We start from the raw sequence: 23,109 nt of genomic DNA on the forward strand, positions 1-23,109 counted from the left end.
TAATATTCCTTTAAAATTCCCTTCCCCCAAAAAAACCCTCTCCAAGAGAAGCAATTATTGTAAACACACTACAACTTGCTTAAATGAGCTGCAGCTTTCAAATAGAGGGGCAAAACTGAGGATGAGGGGAAAATAATTTATAAGAAAAATCTTCAGGATTGCCAGAGTTCAATTAGCTTTTTCAAGTCCGACAGCTAAGGTGTGAATCCTGATTCTACTACTTCCTAGCTGTGTAACCTTAGATAAAGACACTTAAATACAAAGATCCTCAGTTTCCTAGTGTGTAAAATGACTTGATTGGCCCGGATAATCTCTTAGGTCCCATCCAGCCCTGACATTCTGTCATAAAGCTGTTCTCTAGACCATTAGCCCGATTTGGAATTTAATGTGACATTGATAACATCGTCTGTCTTTCCGAACGACATTCTGGTTTCTTCATTTGGCTTTCTATTTTTTCAACCCATGGCTGTTGTGTTGCCCATGTATCAGAATTTGGTGACAGCTTCCAGTTCTGTATTGATGGCTTCTTGAACTACTTTATCAGCATCACCTATGAGTCATACTCAGTATTAAATGGCAAGGCAGGCTCACCAATAATGAAGTCCTAGACTTCAGCCAAGCCACCAGCATAGTGCAGATGCTTGTTGCAAACGCATGTGTGAAGGATGGGCGACAGCTCACATTAAAACCCAACTTGAAGTCATTTACCACAGCTCTAGGATGCTGAGGAACAATAGCAGCAGAAATAGTCAGAGATAGAGTGTCATTTTTTTTCTAAGCATAGGTGTCAAAAAGTCCATGAAAACTGAACTCTATAATAACCTTATGTAGATAAGGTTGCTAGAGTAACAAAAGACCTACAGGTACCAGGGTGGATCTAGTCCTATTCACGCTCATGAGTAAGAAATACTATTGCTCACAGAAGTATCATCTAATACAAAGGATGATTCTCCAAAGACACACCTACATAGCTTTAAAATCAGAATAAAATTTCGAGGGGCCAACAAATGAGTCTAAGGAACAGAAAAGGGAATCATTGATTTCAGCCATTTCTCATATTTTCCAGACAGGGGTTGGGAAAAGAGGAAACAAGAGAGCAGCGATAATCATTTAATATCAATACCATGTACAACTGAGAGATTCAGATCCCTGCAAGGACAAGAGTTTTAAAGAAAGGATTCATAATAGCTGACAACAGTCTATTTTAATGGATTCCATATGTTAAATAAAATTGCTTTATTTTTTTTACAAAGTTTTAAAAGATAATTACAGTGGTTTTCATTAATAAGCTCAAACACATTTTATTGCAGTGAACTTATCTTACTATGCTATCTCATTGAAGGAATAGGAAAATATCACAATTTACTGCAATAAGGTAATTATTATAATAAGATAAATGTTAACTTTTTAATGAAAACCACTGTATTTGAGTAATTACCCTTCTGAGGAGAGCGCCATATATGATTTCTTTGCAATTATTAAGATTAATTCACTTTTTTAGCTGGAACAGACCAAAATACCAAGCCAAATGATCATTCTTATAAGAACGTTTCTGAATGTCCTGGAAATTTAAGAGAAAAAAAAAAAAGCAGTGGATTTTAACCGTGCTTCAGATTCTGTTTTATTAAGTCGCAAGCTACTGAGTTCCTAGACTCGGTTTAATACAAATAAAAGCAACCAAACTGCCTAGGAAAAATAGAGATGTGATTAAAAATAGGAATATCTGTCCACTGACTATCAACTACAATGTGGCAAAAGTGATGATTTAATTATAACTTTCTTTGTTCTAAAATCCACTAGCTTGCTATAAATAGCTCATTATATTAGCATCCCCAATGCATAAATAGATGTGTAATAGCACTATACCTTCAACATTTCTCTGAGTTCTGAACGCCTCCAGAATTCTATTTAAGGAATATTGTAGATATATCAGCAGAATGTGAAAAGCAGCACAGTAATGAAACAGCAAAACATAACCAAAGTAGTACCTGGAGAGCATAATAACTTTCACCTCAAGAAAGTTCAGATTTGCATCTGTTTACATGATCACACCCATCTCCCAGTCTCAATCCCTCGGAGGGGTCTCTCTAATATAAGATGAGATACAACTCCTCACTACCTCTCCCCAGCCCTTTCCTCACCCTCCCAGGCAGACACTTTTTCCTCTTGCTTTTTAGCCAGGAGAGGGAGCTTAAGGGAAAAAAGTGATTTGCGACACCTAAATTCTGCTCTGGAGACTTGAGCATCATGGGACAGAGGCCCCCCGCCGCCCCCCCCCCCCGGGCTTTGGATGGGGACCCCCTGGAACTTGGTGGGGAAACCCTCACCTCATTCAAGCCCGGGGCTCCTGATCTCTTACAAACAGGAGTCTGCAAGGAAGATCTCCTTAACATGTGAGCTGTTTGCCCAACTCTGACTTGGCACCGGCTTTTCCCATTTGTTAGAACTGCAGCTCAAGAAAATGCAAGGGTGAAACGATTTATAAACTATAAATGACTGTGCTCTCCTGAGCTCTTTCATATTGCAAAAAGAGCAAGAAAAGCAGCTCATCTTTTATCTTGCGAGTCTGTTCAGATTTTCACGGCTCTCTGCCAATTAGAATTTAACAATGCCATCAATTATCTTAATCTATTAACAAGGTAAATTTTTGCCCTCTTCTTTTTCTCATTGGCTTCCTGACAGGATTATAGTCTCAGTTCTCAACTGAAGCAAGATAGACCCTTCCCAGCATGGACAGCCAAGTTATTTCTTTAGCACAATTGAGTGAATAAAGGGAAAGAGATGAGATAAAAGAGTTCTCCAAAATAGTAAGATTCGTATTTTCCTCAGGACCTTAGGTAATCTGAGAGCGATGTCAAGGACAGATAATGAAATGGAAATAAACCCTGCCTCTTTATTTGGATAGGCAGGTAGAGGTGATCTCATAATAACCTAAGCAGGTAAGGAGGATCAAAGGAGCTTGCCTCTAGAGTTAGATAGGCATCAGAGACCTTCTATTACAAATCCCTCATTTTGCAGATGAGGAAATTGAGACCAAGTTGGGTTAGGTGACTTGCCCAAGGTCACAGAGGTAGGAAGTAGACAAGGCAGGATTTAGATTTAATTCCTTTGACTGTAGAATAATACTCTTTTACTTATTTCAATTCACTGTATTTTGGTGCTGTCTGTGGATCTACAATACTGATTTCAAAAGAGTCCTTGATTTAGCCACACATGAATATTTGCCCAGATTTTTCCATCTCTGTTGATACAATCATCATCAGAAATAATGACCATGACCAGTTTTTACCCTTAGATCATTATTCACCTTTGCATTTTAAATGTATATAAAATCTGAACTCATTATTTATGCCAAAAGAATACAAATATTTTTAAAGAGTTGTCCAAAAGACTGAAAGCTAGACCAGTAGTCCAGAAGATCTGAGTTCAAAGGCAGCCTGAGGGTCTTTTTAATTGTGTGGCCTGGGCAAGGCACTTGATCTCTGTTTTCCCTTCATTTCCAAGAATTATAATGAGACTCACCTTAGTTGTATGGATAAAAGGAGATAATATTTGTAAAGCACTTTGTAAACTTTAAGTTGCAGTATAAATTTTAGCTCTAGTTGCAGATTTCCTTTTGGAGGCTGATAATATCCCTTTAAAAGTACACTCGGTTTTACATGAATACAAATAATTCTATACTTTCCAAATTTGGATATAGTTTCTTTGTCATAGCAAGGGAGTGTTCTACTAGTATTTAAAGGGATTAAACAAAGCCCTAGAAAACGCAGTGCAGGGGACACTCCTTCACTGGCTGTGGGAAATGGTCTCAGTGACCCTCTGGTTCTCTTTATTCACTAAATCTTCTAATTTTATGATTAATTCTAGGAAAAAAATAAATGAAGAGCTAATGCTTCCATTAACTTGTTAAAAAACTCCATTTCATTTATCACTGGGGTAAAAAGGGAAGCCCTCTCATATTTGACTGTAATGTGTACATTTTCGAACATTACATGCAAAGCATCTATTGGGAAATAATTCTCTACTTGACATTAAAGCCTGTTAGACCTCACATGCTTAGGAGGGTTAAAGCAGGTCAATTATTGGTCATTTCTGAGAACTACCCACTCATGTGCTGCTGGAAGTGTCACTAGAGATTTACTCTGATCATATAGAGCCAATATTCAGGCATACATAGAGAAGGTCTGTCTTTTGGACAAAGAATAAAAATAAAGTGCCACGCGTTTAAGGGACATGAAAGGTCTCATGGATGTTTGAGCTGATCCCTTTGTCCTAGCTCAATTGCAACCCTAGAAAGGGCTTTTTGGCTTCTGTATTAGGTGTTTTAACTAAATTGGGGCAACTAGATGACATAGTAGATAGAGTCCTGGGCTAGAAGTCAGAAAGACTCTTCTTTCTGAGTTCAAATCTGGCCTCAGACACTTCCTATGTGACTGACAAAGTCACTTAACTGTCTCTTACATCAGTTTCCTCATCTGCAAAATGAGTTGGAGACAGACCAAACCACTTCTGTATCTTTGTCAAGAAAACCCCAAATGAGGTCACAAAGAGTTGGATATGGCTGAAAAACTCCTGAACTACAGCAAGAATGATCAATGTTGATCTTATTTGTCCGTACACTTCTTCTCAGTGTATCTCTTACTGCCTATCTGTTCCATTGCTGAATAGCTCAAGGATAATAATGTTTATTTGGATATATGTGTATATTTTCCTTTGTCTATTGCTGTGAGTTAAATGATAAAGAAAGCTCCTGGAAGGAACTCTTTATACTGATGTATATCAGAACCTTCTCTGTAACTTATATTTTTGGAGAATTTTGTGGATCATTGCTGTTGTGGGGTGCAGAGATGAACCCCTGGCGTTCAGGAAGGGTACCTTTTATAAGGATACAAGACTCCAGAACTTAGCTTAAAAAGAAAAAAGAAAAATTTATTAATTTAGAAGATAATGTTGAATTTGGCCAGGAGGACAACCTAAATGGAAGACTGCCTCCTAAGTGGAACAGCATAGGTGGAAAGACCCTGATTAAGCTTAGGTCTGGGGTATTTAAACTCTTTACAACAGTGAAGATGTGACTCTAGAGTGGTATACACTGAGGCACTTGGGGGGGGGGGGGTTTGCCTGAAGACATAGGGCATGACCCTCATAGTTTAGAGGACAGATGGATGTCTGAGATACAACTTGATGGTAACAAGGAGGTGTATCTCTCTGTCTATCTAAAGGAAGATCCAAGGAGGATAATTCTCTCAGGGTCTTATAAGAATTATCAGATGTTTTGGATTAGGTGTCACAAGATAGAAGGGAGCAAAGAAATTTCCCTGCTTATAGTTTGCCGGAAACACTTCTATAGTTTTGGAGGCACAATGCCCATGCAACTGTGAAGGAAAATAATTTTCCCAAGGTCATACAGGCAGTACATTTTAGAAGTAGAATTTGAACCTGGATCTTCCTTGGCTCAATATCTTTCATTCTTTCTCTTTTATATTCAATATCTGCACATATAAGTATATGCATATATCAATATTTCTATATGTATTGAATGTGCTATTTTTAATGACTACATAAAAAGTTTATTAACAAAGACTCTGTTTTGGAATGTTGCAGATATTTTTAAAAAATCATTTTTTAATAACATAGAATTATAGTTTTCTATTTGTATGTTAATTACAACATCACAGAGATTTAGAGGTGATCTGGATAAACCACACTTTAAAGATAAAGAAATGAAATTAGTGGCAAGACTGGATTTGGGAATATTATTTCTCACTTTTTTCTAGTACAAGCATATTTCCTTGAACATGTAAAAATGCTATCAGAAGATATAATTTATCTCAAAGATTATAGAAAATCAATTACAAAAATGGTTGAGTAGCAGAAATCAAAATAAATGCTCAAAAATGTGATAATGAGATTAAATCTACTTTGCTCATCTTTAGATTTAATCACCAAAGGTGAAAACATCTCCATTTAACCCACAACTTCAGTGGACTGTAATCCACATGTGTTAGAATGAGTGACAAATCAGAATTTACTGACTGCCTCATGGGCAGTCCTAAGAAAAGCATCTGTTTTGATTGGACACGTAAACTAAGAGGAGGCCATAGGAAGTGACACAAAAGAGACCCCTTTAAAAAGAGACTTCAGTCAGCTGGGCTCTTTCTTCTGGTTCATGAATGGGACCTAAAAGAGCTCTTGACTGGACTTGGAGGAGGTCTGCAGCTGGTGAGACTGTTCCATGTGGTGAGTGTTAAGACTGACTCTTCCTGAACTCCTCTTAAGGAACTTCCTTTTTTTTTTTTTTTTTTAAACCCTTACCTTCTGTCTTAGAGTCAATACTGTGTATTGGCTCCAAGGCAGAAGTGTGGTAAGGGTAGGCAATGGAGGTCAAGTGACTTGCCCACGGTCACACAGCTGAGAAGTGGTTGAGGTCAGATTTGAACCTAGGACCTCCCGTCTCTAGGCCTGGCTCTCATTCCACTGAGCTACCTAGCTGCCCCCTAAGGAAATACCTTTTAATAGAGACTCTGTGGTTGAAACTTTTGCTTCATTAGCCTTCAAGGCCCTTCGGGCCTCTGGATTCCTGGTCTTGGGATCAAGGCCTGATGCTAAGGATTAATTAGATCTACTTGGATTGAACTAGAGCATCAGAGCAAATTACCTACTGTGTTAGATTACTTATACTATCTTATCCTCTCTCTTATTTCCTTATTTCTACTTCCTCTTCTCATTTAGTCATAAAAGTGACTTCTCATGAAAGTCATTTTAACTTGAAGTTAATCTTTAATTGGGGACTGATAATTATTCAATCCCCTGGTGACCAACCTTTTGATATTTACCCAATCAAAACCCCTTTTCACCCCTTACAAAAATCAAAAAGTTTCTGTAAGGCAATAGCAAAATCCAGAATGAAATAATAGAAAGGAAATCTCATTCAAAATAATAAGAAAATACATTAAATGCCTGTGCATTAATCTACCAATACACATTTGCTACTTGTTTAGATAAAATTGCAAAATGCTCCTTAAATACTAAATGATAAAGCACTTACTAAGTTTTATATGCTGAGAATAAAAATAAAAATGGAAAATTGAATGTGTTTCTTCTCTCAAAAATCCCACAGCCTCATTAAAAAAGATAACACAAACACGAGCAAAACACCTTAAGTGTTCATAGCTATGATACACTAATATAATAAAAATGACAATATTATTTAAATAATCTATAGATTTGGTACTATACCAATAAATTACCAAACATGAATTTTAAAGCACTAGAGAAAATAACAACAAAATTTCTTTGGAGAAAAAAATATATTGAATATCAAGGAAAATAATAGAGAAATCATGATGAAAGGGTAAAAGGCCTGGTAGATCTTGAACTACAATACAGAGTAGTAATTATTAAAAATATTTGGTACAGATTGAAAAAATAGAAAAGTAGATAAGTAGAACATACTAGAAGAATAAAAATTACTGAACTCGTTGGACCAGTAAATGATAAATCCCCAAACATAAATTATCTAGGAAAGTATTATTGATTTGATAAGAATTGCTAAAAGAAACTTGAAAGTAGTTTGGAGAAATTAGATTTAGATCATCTTATGCTATGAATTGCAATAAACTCAAAAAGGAAATGGAACCTGTATAGGCAAGCTTTAAAGTTATTAAAAATTTAGAAGAAAACCAGATCAGGTATCTTTCATAGCTATGTTAAAAGGTTAAAAGGATGAATTCCTAAGCAAACCAGAGAGAGCAGATTTTACAAAAGATAAAATAGTAAATTGTGATTGTGCAAATGGAAAAACTCTTTTTGCATGAAAAAAATGAATTAACTGAGATAAGAAGGGAAGTGGTTATTTGGGCAAAAAATATTCATAGCAAATATTCCTCATCATATATGAAGAAATGTAAGCATGCGCATATGGTCAAATGATATGAGAATATGGCTATATGAACGAATACTTCAAGTCTCTAATAATAAAAGAAATGTAACCTAGGACAACTTTCTGAAATTTGAACTTATACCCAGCAAAATGTCAAAGATGTTAAAAGATGGGAATAGTTGACTGGAGAATTTGAGAAAAATTCCTCTATTAACTCACTTTTGGCAGAACAATGAATTGTTACAAAGCACTTTGGAAAGCAAATTTGGAATTATGCAAAGAAAATAAATGCAGAGAAATCTTTATCTCCATTGACCTTTAGAGTCAAATTCTAGGAATATACCCAAAGCAAAAAGGAAAAAAAAGACTATCTTCAAAATAGATGCTCATCATTTGGGGAAGGGCTGGCACATGAATACTATATATTATAAGAAATAAGTGTGACCAACACAGAGAAACATAGAAAGACTCTTATTAACTAATGCAAAATGAAATAATTTGAAAGTGTATAATCATACACATAATGACTACAATAATAGAGAAACAATAACAAAATGACTGAGGTTAAATGCTCTGAAAGAATGTCCAAGCTTGGCCACAAAGACTAGATATGTGAAGGCACTCCCCACTAGGAAGACCAGATGATATTATACTTTTTTGATGTATTAGTAAGCTTTTTCCATATTATATTTGATACAATTTTTAATAATAATTTTCTAACATTTTGACATCCACTTTCTACCTCTTTCCTCTTCCCATAGATGGCATGTAATATATGTTGTACATCCGTTATCATACATTGCGTATTTCCACATTCATCCTATGGTAAAATAAGTTATTTATTATTTACACTAGAGAAAAATTCATGGAGGAAATAAAGTGAAGAATGGCATGTTTTAATCTGCATCCAGAGTTCCTTCCATAGTGGTAGAGAGCCATTTTCATCATGAGTATCTTGGAGTTGTCTCCTTGTATTGCTGATGTTCACAGTTGATTATCATCTACATTGCTGACACTGTGTATAGCTTGCTCAAGGGTATTGGTTAAGTTTTAGTGAATTGTAATCTCCCTCACCTTTTTTATCCTTTGTTATAGCAGATAGTTTTCTGTGAGGGGCAGGAAGGCAGGATATGTTGGGGAAAATAAGTAATATAAAAAAAGAAAACATATGAAAAATTTTAGTTTTAAAAAATTATGTCAGGAGCATTAAAGCTCAGAATGAGCCCTGTGATGATGCTAAAAACAACAAAATGGAAGGTTTTAAGTATGATGGGAGGGGGGGTTAATGACATAAGAGGAATGGATAATAATAAGAAAGCAGAACTAGTTAATGTTATTTTCGTCCTCTTTTCTCAGATAAAGAGAGTGATTTTTGAAAAGGGACAATAAAAGTAGAATGAAATCATTAACATGAAGTTGAAATCTAAGATAAATGAGGCAATAATAAGAGAGCAGTGACTTGCCCTCAAAGTTTGTCACCATCCCCAGAAAAGTATAGCCTAAGCTACAAGGGGAAAAAATAGCAGGTATTATTATTTTTCTGCTGTTGGTGATTTTCAAAAGTTATTGGAAAAGGGGAATCTATAGAATTGGACAGAGGAAAATAGTCCAGATTCTTAAGGGGGTGTGGGGTTTGAGACTGTGAGCCAAACCTAATTTTTTATTCCTGACAAAATTCGAAAATACACACATTAAAGCAAGTTGTTTGCACAATGGATAGAGTGATGAGCAAGCATACGGACAATCTGAATTCAAATTTGACATCAGACATATATTACTTATGTGATCCTGGGCAAGTCAACCATTTAAATTCTGTTTGCCTTAGTTTCCTCATCTATAAAATGGGGATAATAACACTTACCTCCCATAGTTGTTCTGAATAACAAATGAAATAATAATTGTAAAGCACCTAGCACATATCAAGCACTTAATAAGCACTATATAAATGCTAGCTATCATCATCATCATTGCCATTATTATTATTATTAAAAAACGGTTTGCAAATATTTATGTTAGAGTAAGGTTGGTTCATTATTTAATAGAGTCCTCCCACCACACTTAAAGAAAATAAGTTCCTCAAAAATCTCAAATATAGGTCTTAGATTAATCACGGGAAAAAAAAAAAGAAGTTGTATTGGAACCAATTTGGAAAGGCCAAGGAAACTTAGCAAAACCCAGAGGCCAACTATAAATTATCAAGGTAATTCAGAATTGGAGTCATTAGAGAGGTTGGATCAAGCGTGATATTGCAATAATATTTTTGAGTGAGAAATGCCTAGAGGAAACAAGAGGCTTCAATTTCAACCTTTGCCTAAATCTCCTTATCAACATCACCACCACTACACCCAACGAAAATGACCTTGTGAGCTTCAGAAGGTCCAAACAAGGTTGGATTTCCCATCTTCCCATGAGTGTCCTAGCAGCATCCTGAAATCAGCTGGTGATGGCATCTCCACCGGAAGCCAAGGATACATTAGACCTAAAAAAGAAGAAAAATCTACTGAACTAAACTAAACTTTGCCTAAGGGGAACTTAAAATGGGAGGGAAAGATTTCCAATAATCAGGAGGTATATCTTATTATGTGCACACATACAGGTACACACATAAATGGACTTGTGTACATAGGCACAGTTCATAAAACGTAGGCATATATACACAGATGCCTGAAAACATACGGTCATGCATTCATTGGGAGATCATCGTCCAGAATTCTGTAGATTCAGCTTATATAAAGATAAGCAAAACCTGTGACTGAATCTCTCACACTATCTCTCTGGACAAAAATGGAGCACTTTAGGTAGATTATAATACAATTAGGTAAATTCAAAGATCATAGGATCACAGCTAATTGAATGAGAAACCCTCCAAAATTATCATTAAACTAGAAATATAAACTAAGAGGTAAATGTCTAGCAGATGCTATTATTGGCCTCTGTCCTGTTCCTCCCCAATGAACATCTTTATCAATGATTCTTATAAAATATGGATGATAAATTTATCAAATTTTCATACCACATAAACTTGGGAACATGAGGCATGAGTTTTTCTTTATTTTTTTAATAGTTTAAAGACCTGGAGCAACAAATGGAAATTCCATACCGAGGCATACACTCAACACATATAGAAGTCTATGTATACACATATAGATAGGTGTGTGTGTGTTTGCATATATGTATATAAGTATATAATTTTTTTTCTTTCAATGTGTACAACTACTATTTCTGGTTGAAGTTTCCAAAATCCCTCAAGCTACACAAAGTAGGAATTGAATTTAAAGCCAGATTCTATCTGTCCTTGCATCTCTGCACAAAAGAACTACTGGGAGATGAGGCTGTTGCTGCCCTAAACCATACCTATGCCTGCAGGCAGATGACTGCTCAGGTGAATGCCTCCAGGGGATTGCCTGTAGGGGGTTGTTGGAAGTCAATGCAAATGAGTACTGCTTCCCAGGGAGTAGAATTGAACCTGCAGGAACCTGCAGGCACCTGCAGGCAGAGGTGTATTTGAGGCCAGCAAATAAAGTGGCCCAGGTCACTTCCTTACATACTCAGCCTGAGGCCCCCTTCAAGTATTTTCATTTCCCCTGTTAAAGCTCTCTCCCTCCATAAGAAGGCAATGAAGAATGAGTTCTTGCCTACATATTCTTGGTTCCTAAAAAGAAGGCACTAACATATTGCCACCCAGGTTTCAAATTTAAATTATACACATGAAAAAAAAAAAAAACAACAATTTCATAGCTTAGCTGTAATTTACTAGTTTGGACCTTGGCATTCTGACCTCGAGCAACATTGGCTTGATATTGGAAATGGACAATGGACAGGCTTTCCATTAAGTCAAATATGTTTTTACAAAGCCAGAAAGAGATTCCCTGGTCATAGAATGATAGAGTCAGAGTGGAAGGCAATTTAGAGATCACCTAGTCTCATCCTCACATCTTATAGGCTAGGAAATTAAACTTCAGAGGGCTTGTTCAAACTCACACTGTCAATAGTAGCACCAGGACTACAATGCTATCCCCTGACACTATTCCAGTACTCCCGACTTTGGAGCATACTGCCTTCATACTAGGCTTCATCAGACTAAGGAGAAAGAAAAGGTAGCAGATAACCTCAATAACAATGATAATAATAAGCACCAGCTGATTGAATATGATAATTTATCTTTTTACAATATCACCTTCCTCCTAAAGAGAAAGTGCAGCTTATAGACTGAAATGTATATGCATTCTAATCACTGAATAATAACTAAAATATGTATTCAAGCTTTAAGTTTTTCTAAGAATAAGAAAAGAGGTGACTCCACCAGGAATGTTACCTCACCTCTCCCTTTGTCCAAATTTGTATACTTATGATTTGTAAGATGGAGCACCAGACCCACTCATAAATGGAAACAAAAAGACTTTGCTATTTATCACATTATTTCTTATTTAGTATTTTAATTGACTTAATTGAAGTTTTTTCTCTCCTTAACAAGGTACCAATGGGCTAGTCTTCTTTATTGAAGGCAGACAAATTAAAATTTCTAAATTTCACCCTTCTAACTTTATCAAATAGAAGAGAGAAATCCTATGATCAATTCCACCTGACATGTCCATTAAGATATATAGAAATGGGATCTTTGTTCAGGGAAATTTATCCCCTTGGAAAGTTCTATTCCTGCCAAATGTCCTTTACCATTAAAATCCAACATTTGAGAAACACACAAGACAGACTATATAAAGGGGTATGTTAGTCACTAAAATACATTCAATACCATGTCATGCTTTTTAGCAGGTGAAGAGGCCATCCAATTATTTCAAGTCTTTCTTGGTATCAAAATTCTTAGCTTTGTTGAGAAGTTTTTTTAATAAACATCTGAGATTAAATACCACTGTTGACAGCAAAATTATAATATATGGTTTAAAGATCATTTGATTATGATTACAGAGACAGAGGAGACTAGTGAAATCCTGACACAAAACAAAACCAAAACCATACTCAAAGGAAAATACAGGCTCTTCCAATGCGTTTTAAATCTTAATCCAATAATCTATCTTTAATTATCCACATTATGATCACTTAGAGGGTGATCATTTCCAAGTCTCAAATCTCCAATCTTTTGGCCCAAAGCCTTAAGGGTAATTGCTTTATAACTGGGTAAGAATATATCATCTATGTCTGGTCTAGACTCAGCAAGAATATTTGTAACTAGTATTTAAAGCTACAATTTTGGAAAGGATTCAACCAGCCAAGAAACTTATCCATTGGCTTATTTGGTCTTGCACCTTCACTTAACATCTGCAATACTTGCTACTGTTAATTTTTCCACCTTAAGGTTTTCCCTCTTCTTGTGGGAAGGGGGTTACAATTTTATGGGGGAGGAAGGAGGAGAGTGAGTCCCTAAATCAGTATTGCCAAATTCCCAGAGATTCTGAAAGCAAAGGGCTGTTTCCTCAACTGATCTTGAGAATGCCAGAAAAAGGAGTGACCATTTCCATGCACTAGCTCTGAGCAGACTTAGGGAGGTGGCCACAGGGTGTTGGACCATTTGGCCTTTGACCTTTAGCTGAAAGGGATGATTTTGCAGACATCAAAAGACTACAGGCAGCTTTCCAGTGGCCATCTATCCCTCTCCAAGCCATGGTGTGCTTTGGAAATCATTTCTGCACATGGCAGACAAGTTTGTCAGCTTTTGTTTGTTGTTCAAGCAGTGCCAGCTGGTGTGCTGCTACCACTGCTAGTTCTGTCCTTCTTTCTCGCCTTTTGATTTTGCAACTCAAGTGTTTACAGAAACAAAATGCATCTACCCCAGGAAAGCAACCTCTCATAGACCAGCAGTTTTCCCTTCTAGAACAGAGGAGAGACTTTTTTTTTAAATAGGATTCAGACTGGGTTATAGGTCTGTACTTTCTCCTCTAAGGAAATGTTTGCCAAAGTTGCCTAAGCTCCACAAGAACCCCAGTGAGTGCAGTATAAAACCTGGAATTCTTTCTCTCTCTCTCTCTCTCTCTCTCTCTCTCTCTCTCTCTCTCTCTCTCTCTCTGTCTGTCTCTCTGTCTGTCTCTCTCTCTCTCTCTGTCTCTCTCTCTCTCTCTCTCTCTCTGTCTCTCTGTCTCTCTCTCTCTCTCTCTCTCTGTCTCTCTCTCTGTCTCTCTCACTCTCTCTCTCTGTCTCTCTTTTCCTTTCTTTTCTCTCTCTCTAACTCTTCTCTCTATCTTTCTCTCTTTCCCTCCCTCCCTCCTTCCCCCACACCCCATTTTTGTCTTTGGTCATGTTCATTCTTGATTTATAAAGACATTTAAAAGCACGCAGAGTGCCTTTATGCAGATGCTTTTAGAGGACTCCCAATATTGCAGGTACTGACAGAGCCCATTATTGGCAAAAGAAGGACACTGTGTTCCCCATCCCTGAAGTTTAATGTTCCATTGCAAAGTCGGATCCAAGAGGAAACAGAGAGAGGAAGCCAAACCCTGTCCATGGGTGGTGATGGGACAATATCTTTCCCTTATTCTAGAGAGACTGCTTTATGGCAAGAGAGTTCTTACTACACAGCTACACTGCCATGCCCTTGGAAATGTTGTAAATAATCCCTGGGTGGTAAGACTTCAGAATATGCTCCAGCCACATGTTCTTTATAATCATTAGGCTGAAAATAAGTGGTTCCAAACTCTGGCAAAGATAACGTTTTGATACCCGTTGCCTCACATCTGATAATTCAAGCCTGATCACAATGAGCTACTTCCAATGGGAAATAATGGAGCGTAACTCTCGGCCGGGAAACTTTCTCCTCCATATGGTTCACAAGTTCCCTGGGATGTGTAATCCTACTGGGAGCACCATCTGCATAGATTCTACACAGGCTTGTTCAGAGTGAGATTCTTCACTACATACTCTGCAGCAGAAATGTTGTTTCCCTCCACCACCACCCCCATATCCCCCTGCCAACACATAGGCTTGAAGACTAAAAGTCTAGAAACTTATCTAGGTTTTTGATGAAAACATGAATGTTTAAGTTGAGGCATGGAACTTCCAGGGGTGCTGTGGCCCTGTTCTCTATATATTCAACATGCGTGGAAAACCAAGATAAATCAGAATGTGTATGCAAATTAAGTTCATTTTTATAAATCTATATAGCTGTTGATACTACAATTGATGATATAATAATAATTGTGTATGAATGTTTTATCTCTGCAACTCCTTAACTAGGCTATAAATTCCTTAAAAAGATAGTTCACATCATATTCATCTTTACGTGATATCTGTATGGTGACTAGTATTTAACAAAGGAGATGTCAGGAAATATTTTTTTGAGGGAAGGGATAAATTAAAAGAGGGAAGAGGGGGAAAAGAGGAAAAGGAAGGGAAGGGAAAAGAAAGGAAGGGAAGGGACTTCTGGCATTTTGTTCGGTTGAATTCATTACAAACCTTGCCAAAATAGACCATTTGTGACCTTCGCAAATGTGCAGTGTTTCTCCTTATGAATCATCTAATTAACTTTAGACCTTGGTTTATTATTTAAGTTCTTAAATGGCCATATGATCTATAACTGGTGTCTATGGTTTATAAATTATTTAGGATTTTTTGTACATTACTGAGCCCCATGAATAAGATGTGTCTGTTTATTTGAAAACTTAAGAGCAAAACATTGACATGTATTGGTCAGGAGTAAAGAGAGCCACGGGGAATCTATGTGCAATGATAGGAAATTAGATTTGCATTTTTACATGTTATCACATCCTTAACAAATAGAAAAGAAAATCTTTGAACTCATAATTAAGTATCACTAAGAATTCATCTGCAATCAAAGTCAAATATGGAATTCCCCTTGGCACATTTTTCTAGATTATCTGTTTAGAATACAAATTCATTTAAATAATTGTTATAACTATTTGCTTCAGTTTGACAACCCTCATAAAGTTTTTGCTGAAAGTCTTTAGGGGTAAAGATAGTATAAATGCACTGGAATTTTTCTAAACATGGAAAAATTGTCATTGTAAAAGCTACCAAATTAGGAACTTCCTCTACCAATGTAGAACAAACCTACCTTGCATCTTAGAATCTTAGAGAGTACCTTGGGGAAGTGAAAGGTTAAGTGACCTGATAACTTGTCCAAATTCTCTTCTCTTTCTCTCTCTTTCTCCATTTCTGTCAAACTTTTTTTTCTTTGTCTCTCTGTCTCTCTCTTCTTTTTGTCTTTCTGTCTCCCTCTCTTTCTCTTCGCCTCTCTTCTTTGTCTTTCTGTTTCTCTAACTCTTTGCATGTGTCTCTTTCTGTCTCCTGTCTTTTGTCGTTATATCAATTACTGTCTCTCTTTCCTTTAACTCTGTGTCTGTGTCTTTATGTTCCTGGCCCTTTACACACACACGCACATGCACACACACACACACACACACACACACACACACAAGCGCGCGCACATGCTCACCCTCTATACAGTAAACTCCTTTGGGCAAAAATCATGTCTTTTCTAAACTCTGTTATCTTCTTTAGAAATTGTTTAATATATACTTGCTATATTTGTTTTATTTTATTTTTAAGGTTTTAAGTCATTTGAAGACTTTTAGATTAATTTCTATAACACTTTCATGCAGTCAAGTACTATCGTTTATATTTTAACCACCAAGGTTTGTCTAGGGAGTTGCTCAAATTTACATCATGCCTCTGTGATTGAGCTGAAATTGGACACTTGCTCCCTGGTTCCCAGTACCATACCCTATTTATCTGAATATAGGAGCCCAAAAGGAGGGGGGGAAATGTATGAAGGTTTATGTTAAGGGATGAAAATATATACAATTTATGTTTTAAAAGAGTTTTAATGTGTTCTTTTTAAAGGAAAAAGGTTTGGGAAAAAGTTGCTGTCAGCAGCACCTCGTTTGACTGACAGTTAAAGTTTTCTAATAAGACCTAGAGAGGTTTAGTAAACAGCTTCCCCATTGAGTAGTTTTAAAAAAAAAAGGGAAAAAAAAAAAACACCTATTCTGGAAGTCCTGCGTCAAGTGAGGGGAAAGAGAGTAGAGTTACAAGGGATATCAAAGGTTTGAACAAGAGCCAAGTACTTCCATCTCCTGTCCAGCTCTCTGACTAGGGAATTTAGACCAGTCTCAGGACAAGGGGTCTGGACATTTGCCATAGCTTACCTTTCAGGAGAAGAAGAGAGAAATGAGTGGAGAACAAAGACAAGGAAGACCCTTGCTGTGGCGTACTTACTTGTATGTAGCCATGAATGAGAGAGCGAAATGCTGAGCAGACACAAAAAGATTTGTACTATGACCTCAATCCTAGGTAAATAACCTGCTTAGAGATTGGTTTAAGAAGAATAAATAGTTAACTGACAGACAGAGTATGCCCAAATCCAAATGTAAGACTTGAGACTTTCATCCTGCCAACATCACTCATTCAGGCTGAGTGACTATCCTCAAAAGGCTTATGACCCTAACCTGGTCTAGTACAGATTTTAACCTTTATAGAGTGTCAGGGGATTTGCCCATGTAAAGTACTTACATCCCCAACTCCTATTTGCATCAGGATTCTTATGGTTGTCTTAATCTTTGCTTTAAGTCAGTAATTCCCAAAGTGGGCACCACTGCCCCCTGGTGGGTGCTGTAGCAATCCAGGTGGGCGGCGATGGTCACAGGTGCATTTGGGGGCGGTGAATAACTGTAAGCGGGCAGTGATAGTATGTGACAGGGGGCACTAAGTAATATTTTTTCTGGAAAGGGGGCGGTAGGCCAAAAAAGTTTGGGAACCACTGCTTTAAGTGATCATTGCTCTCTTTAGGTCTTCAAGGAATTAAAAATATATACTAATATATTGGTATGAAAACAGCCATTATCTGTGTGTAAATGTTAAATTTAATGGTTTGGCTATATATATGAAAATTATAAATCTTTTATTTATAAAGTAGAGAAATACAAAAGGGTAGAAAAGATATTAACCTATCTAACTAAATATTGTTCCAGCCCTTGGCTCAGCCAGGACTTGTTAACCTTCAATCAGAATTAAACTATCTCCAGAAGACAGGAAGGGAAAACCAGCTGTCCACTCACCCAAGACAATGACTGGAGCTGAAGGTTACTCTTGAAGCCTACTTTCTTCTTTGAGCCGACCTTTTTCTTGGAGTGATTCTCTTCTTGGAGTTCATTCTCTCCTTCTTGGACTGGCTCTCCCCTTGGAGTTCACTCTCTACTAGCCTCCTTCACCATATTCCTTCACCAGCCACCTTCCTCAGGGATTTTCATGGCTTTTATGGTGGTTTCCTGTCCCTTCCCCTTTTCATGGGGGCCAATCACAATTTCCAAATATCTGAGTTCTCACCTTTGGAACCACACCTTTCTGAGTGTGGGAACTCTTAAATTTCTGGCTTGTTCTCACCTAGCATCAAGTAAGGTGTGAACTCACAGAGAACCAAGAATTCCCTTCACATGTGTTACCTAATAAGCTCTGTACGTATGTAAGGAGTGTGCATTAGGTACTGTGTTTTGCCCGCATAGATTATATGACAAACCTGGCTCTGTCTAGATATGGCTCATAATAAGGGGGTATGATGAGGAATCTCTAGCATCTCCTCCTTCAACCCTTCTCCAAAGGAAAAAAGGCCAGGAGAAAAGGTAAGAAGTTGGAACCAGAGGCTGGACAGTCTTCTTTCCTCAGAGAAAGGCTGCCAGGCTAGAATCATACCCTTCTGCCCCTTTAGATAGTGATAGTCAGGGGCAGCTAAATGGCTCAGTGGAATGAGATCCAGGCTTAGAGATGGAAGGTCCTGGGTTTGAATCTGTCCCCAAATACTTCCTAGCTATGTGATCCTAAGCAAGTCACTTAACCCCATTGCGTAGTCAGTCTGCACTGCTCTTCTGCCTTAGAACCAAAACAGAGTTTTTATGTTAAGATGAAAGGTGTTTAAAAAAAAAAAAGAATATTGATAGTCTAGAAGAGATCATTATTAGGATCAAGATGAGCCCCTGGAATACTCCAAGATATAAATCTAAGGTTTGATTCTATTCCCATCAAATACAGTTCCACAATGAATACATATAGCAAGTAGCAAAATAAATATATATAAATAAATGAAAAGTCATTGGAGATACAGAAGAGAATTTATCCCAAAAAGAAACATGGAGTAAATGGGTTCATCCACATTGAGTAAAATATGTCTTTTCAACCAAGATAAAGACTCTCAGATAACCTGTAGAGAAATTCCTCTAAATTTCTAATATAGTAATATGCAATGATGGGAGTAATCAAAGCGGCAGCTCCTCTATATGTTGACCTCTTTCCTGGAATCTTTTCTCTCTCTTCTGCAATTATGCTTCTTCTTTCTCAAATCTGAAAGACAGAAGATAAGAATCCCTTTTCTCCTAAACTCTCACGAAATCCACCTATCATCCGGACATGGACCACTGAATAATCCATCTCCAAGAATTTCATACAGAAAGGCCTTCAGCCTAGGTACACATAGTAGATTTTTCATAAACCTTTTTGGAATGAATAAATTAATGACTCCTTGGACCTTCAGATACATTGTTCTTAGTAAATAAACAAGATTCTAATAGATGGGTTTGTAAGATTCACCTTTTGTGCAGCAACTTGTTATATGGCCATTTGAGAGGCACGAGAGGCACTGATGCTCTCATTTTTAAGCTCTTTTCCTTCTGTAAGATGTCACTTTCTGTTTCTTCTTTTCTTAGGTGAATATAGTATCCATCAAAAACTGCTTATAGTTTTGTATGATTACTAAATTCCACTTTTTATGGTTAGGGTAAAGAATAGAATTCCAGGAGATCAGGAACAGAGGAAAACCTATACTTTTTTCCTACTTTGACCTGAGGCAAAACTCTTTTGATCATGCAGGGATTTTAAAACCCAAATGATCTGTGAATCAGACTCTTCTCCCTGGTAAACTTCAGACTAACTCTGACCTGGAGCTACTACAAATTAAAACAAGATTGCAAGTCCTCTGGAGTCTAGATTGTACTCTTCATACTGGACTAGTACTAGATATGCCTCAAGAAATAATGTGATAGGGGGCAGCTGAGTGGCTCAGTGGATTGAGAGCTAGGCCTAGAGATGAGAGATCCTAGGTTCAAATGTGACCTCAGACACTTCCTAGCTGTGTGACTCTGGGCAAGTCACTTAACCCCCATTGCCTTAAAAAAAAAAGAAAAGAAAAGAAAAAATGTGATAGAATGAGAGTTGAACCACTGTTTCCCTTCTCTCATCTTAATCTATGACAGATCGTTATTGTAGTCCTTAGGCATCAAAAGATTTGATTTTCGTTAGAACCTCCAAATGCACATAATTTTTATGGATTCTAAACTTGATAAATTTCTTGGTTTCTTAAGGACAACAAATCATAATCAAAATAGTTATATGTTGTGTAATTTCAAACCAAATCAATCTTTCCTTTAAATGGAAAAACCATCAGAAGCAGAAAATGTCTTCAAAATTCTAAAGATGATCTATAGTAATGAATTGTAGTGAAACTAAGTACAATATTATGTTTATCCATTTCTCCCTCTCTACTCCCCACCCCCACCCCATCAATTTGCCATTTATCTCTTCCTATCAGTGGTAATTGGGCTACTGGGCCAAAGGATGAGATGCAACAAGATGGTAATATACAAATATTATTTTATTTTTTGTTATAAAATTGCCAAACAACATTGGTAATTCTTGTTTCTATTTTCCCCCCCACTTCATTGCAGTCAAAAAGGAGAGCATGCTCAGTTTCACTATGAGATATTTTTGTGCCACCTGGTGGATTTTTGATGAAGTCAAAGTATCCAGAGTCTGAATTACCGCTCAGCTTGATCATCACTTGAGGCATTTTCTCAGTGCTTAATGTTACCAGTGTAAGTATAGATTCCCCACTGTGTCAGGCAATTCAACTGCACTAGACCCATAATAAAGATTTTTTTTTTAATGTGAAAATTAGTCTTTAGTGAAAGAGACCTATTTTGTTAGCTGCTGGGTAAATTCAGGTAAAGGCAATGACATCCACAACAGTGGGTCAATCCATTATGGTTAATACATAGATATTATTGCCAACCTTATAGTAGTCAGAATAGCACAGATGCTAACACTTCTCTCTATTAGTTAGAGACAAAAATAATTGTAATTAACCTTTTCTCTTACCCCCATCCCTGGGAAGTAAAAATAATCTGATACTGTCATATTTGGCAATTAGTGATGTAACTGTTTACTGAAGCATTCATTTTCACTGAACATGAAAGGAATTTCAAAAAACACATTTGCTGGGGTGTTAACTGATTGGGGTCTTAGAAGTCTTTCTTAGTGACTCATACTAATGTGAGTTAGAGCTAGCTAGGATGATGTTACATGAATTCCATGCTCAAAGGAGGCTCAGTCCTAGGAGCTTTGGCCTAGAGACCTCTATTTTACCCAATGTCCATATTTTTTAAGGTTCTAGTTCAAAATTAACACATTGTCCACATTCTATGAGAAAAATGAAAAGTGAGACCTAAATTATTTTGAATTTTCCCCCTCAAATGCCATTGATTCCATGTTTTATTATAATTTAAGAGAAAGGCATGAATAAAACTTTCATCCATGAGAGACAAAGAGACAGTGAGAGACAGACAGAGAGACAGACAGAGTTGGTGAAAACTTCAAATTAAATTCATCATGAATAAAAGTAACAGAATCTTAAAGTATGCACTGTGTGTGTTGAGCTGGGTGAACATTTAACAATCAAATAAAATAAATCCAAATTAGATAAACAAAACTGAAGGAGAAAAGGAAACAAGGTCATTTTGCATTTTCATGGGAGTTTAGGGGAGGGATGAGAGAGAAAGAGAGAGATACACTCATTTTTGACTTCTTTTACTTCTCTGGTTTTTCTAGACTTCTTTGACTTTTTCAGTCACACAAACATTGGGTTTCTTTGACTTTTCCAATCAAGCCCATATATTTCTTTTTTCACCTGTCTTTTGTATATTGTCTTCATTCATTAGATTGTAAGTTTCTTGAGGGCAGGGGCCATCTTTCTTTTTCCTGCATGTATCCCCAGCATTTAGCATGGAGCCTGATATCTAGAAGCAGATGCTTAATAAATGCTCATTTACTTGCCTAAAAGTTCTATAATTTCTCAAATGTAATTCAGGGTGATTGACTATGCCTACTCTATTCTGGTCCTATCCATGGTGCATATTGGTAGATTAATGTGACAAGTTTCCTGTCCAATGGCTTATCACAATCTGGGCAATATGTCTGAATAGTTAGGTCAGATTCTATGGCGATACAGTGGATTTTTCTGAGGAGAGTTTCAAATATCATTCTCCAGGCTAAATGCAAATGACATGTCATTTGTGAAAGGGAAAAGTTGAAGGAACATTATAAATATTAAATCTTTATATTTTGGTCAGAACCTTAAAGATGGCATTTTCCATGAAATTCCCCAACACTGTCAGCAGATATGTACCTCCCAGTTGTACATACTTCTTGAAATAAGTATATAGTGGAAGAAAGTTATGTCTTTAGTTGTGTCTATCACAATGCTATAATATTGCAATAGGATGATATCTCTAAAATAGGAAGAGACATTGAAGTCAACTAGTTCAATCCCTTCATTGTACAGACAAGGAAAGTGAAGTTCAGAAAAATAGTGACTGGCAGAGCCAGAATTCAAACTCACAAGGACCTCAAGTTTAAAACTGCCTCATGAAATATTTCATGTCAGAGGATACATTTTAAATTTCCCCTTGTTATTCCTAATTGAAATGCTATTTTTGAAATAATCAGTAACAATGACATTATATTTTATTACCTCTTAATTGTATTATAATAAATGTTTTCTGTCATTTTATCTATCAAAAATCTGTCTTCATACAACTTCTCTCAAATTTTCCTCAGACTTTTATCTAGAGCCAAACAAAACAAATCGAATCTCTTCTTTCACAGTGAATCATTCAAATACTTCTAGCCATGCCATCATAGAAATTTCTGCATTCTCCTCATGTTCTCATTCTCTAGCAATCACCAACTTATTAGAAACTATGACTCCTCTCTTGGATTCTTCTGGTTCTAATAGATTAAATTTTTGTCTTCTGTAGCCAGGAACCAGATCACCAAATCATATTCTATGAGCTCTTTGCCAGGTCCCCACACAGGTACTTTACCCAACCCCTTTCTAGCACCCCTTCATATGTTGTGTCCCCCCATTAAAATGTAAGATACTTGATGGCAGAGACTTTGTTTTTTATCCCTAGCACTTAGCACAGTGACTGGCACAA

Source organism: Gracilinanus agilis, chromosome 1, assembly GCF_016433145.1.
Source record: "Gracilinanus agilis isolate LMUSP501 chromosome 1, AgileGrace, whole genome shotgun sequence".
NCBI classification, from domain to species: Eukaryota; Metazoa; Chordata; class Mammalia; order Didelphimorphia; family Didelphidae; genus Gracilinanus; species Gracilinanus agilis.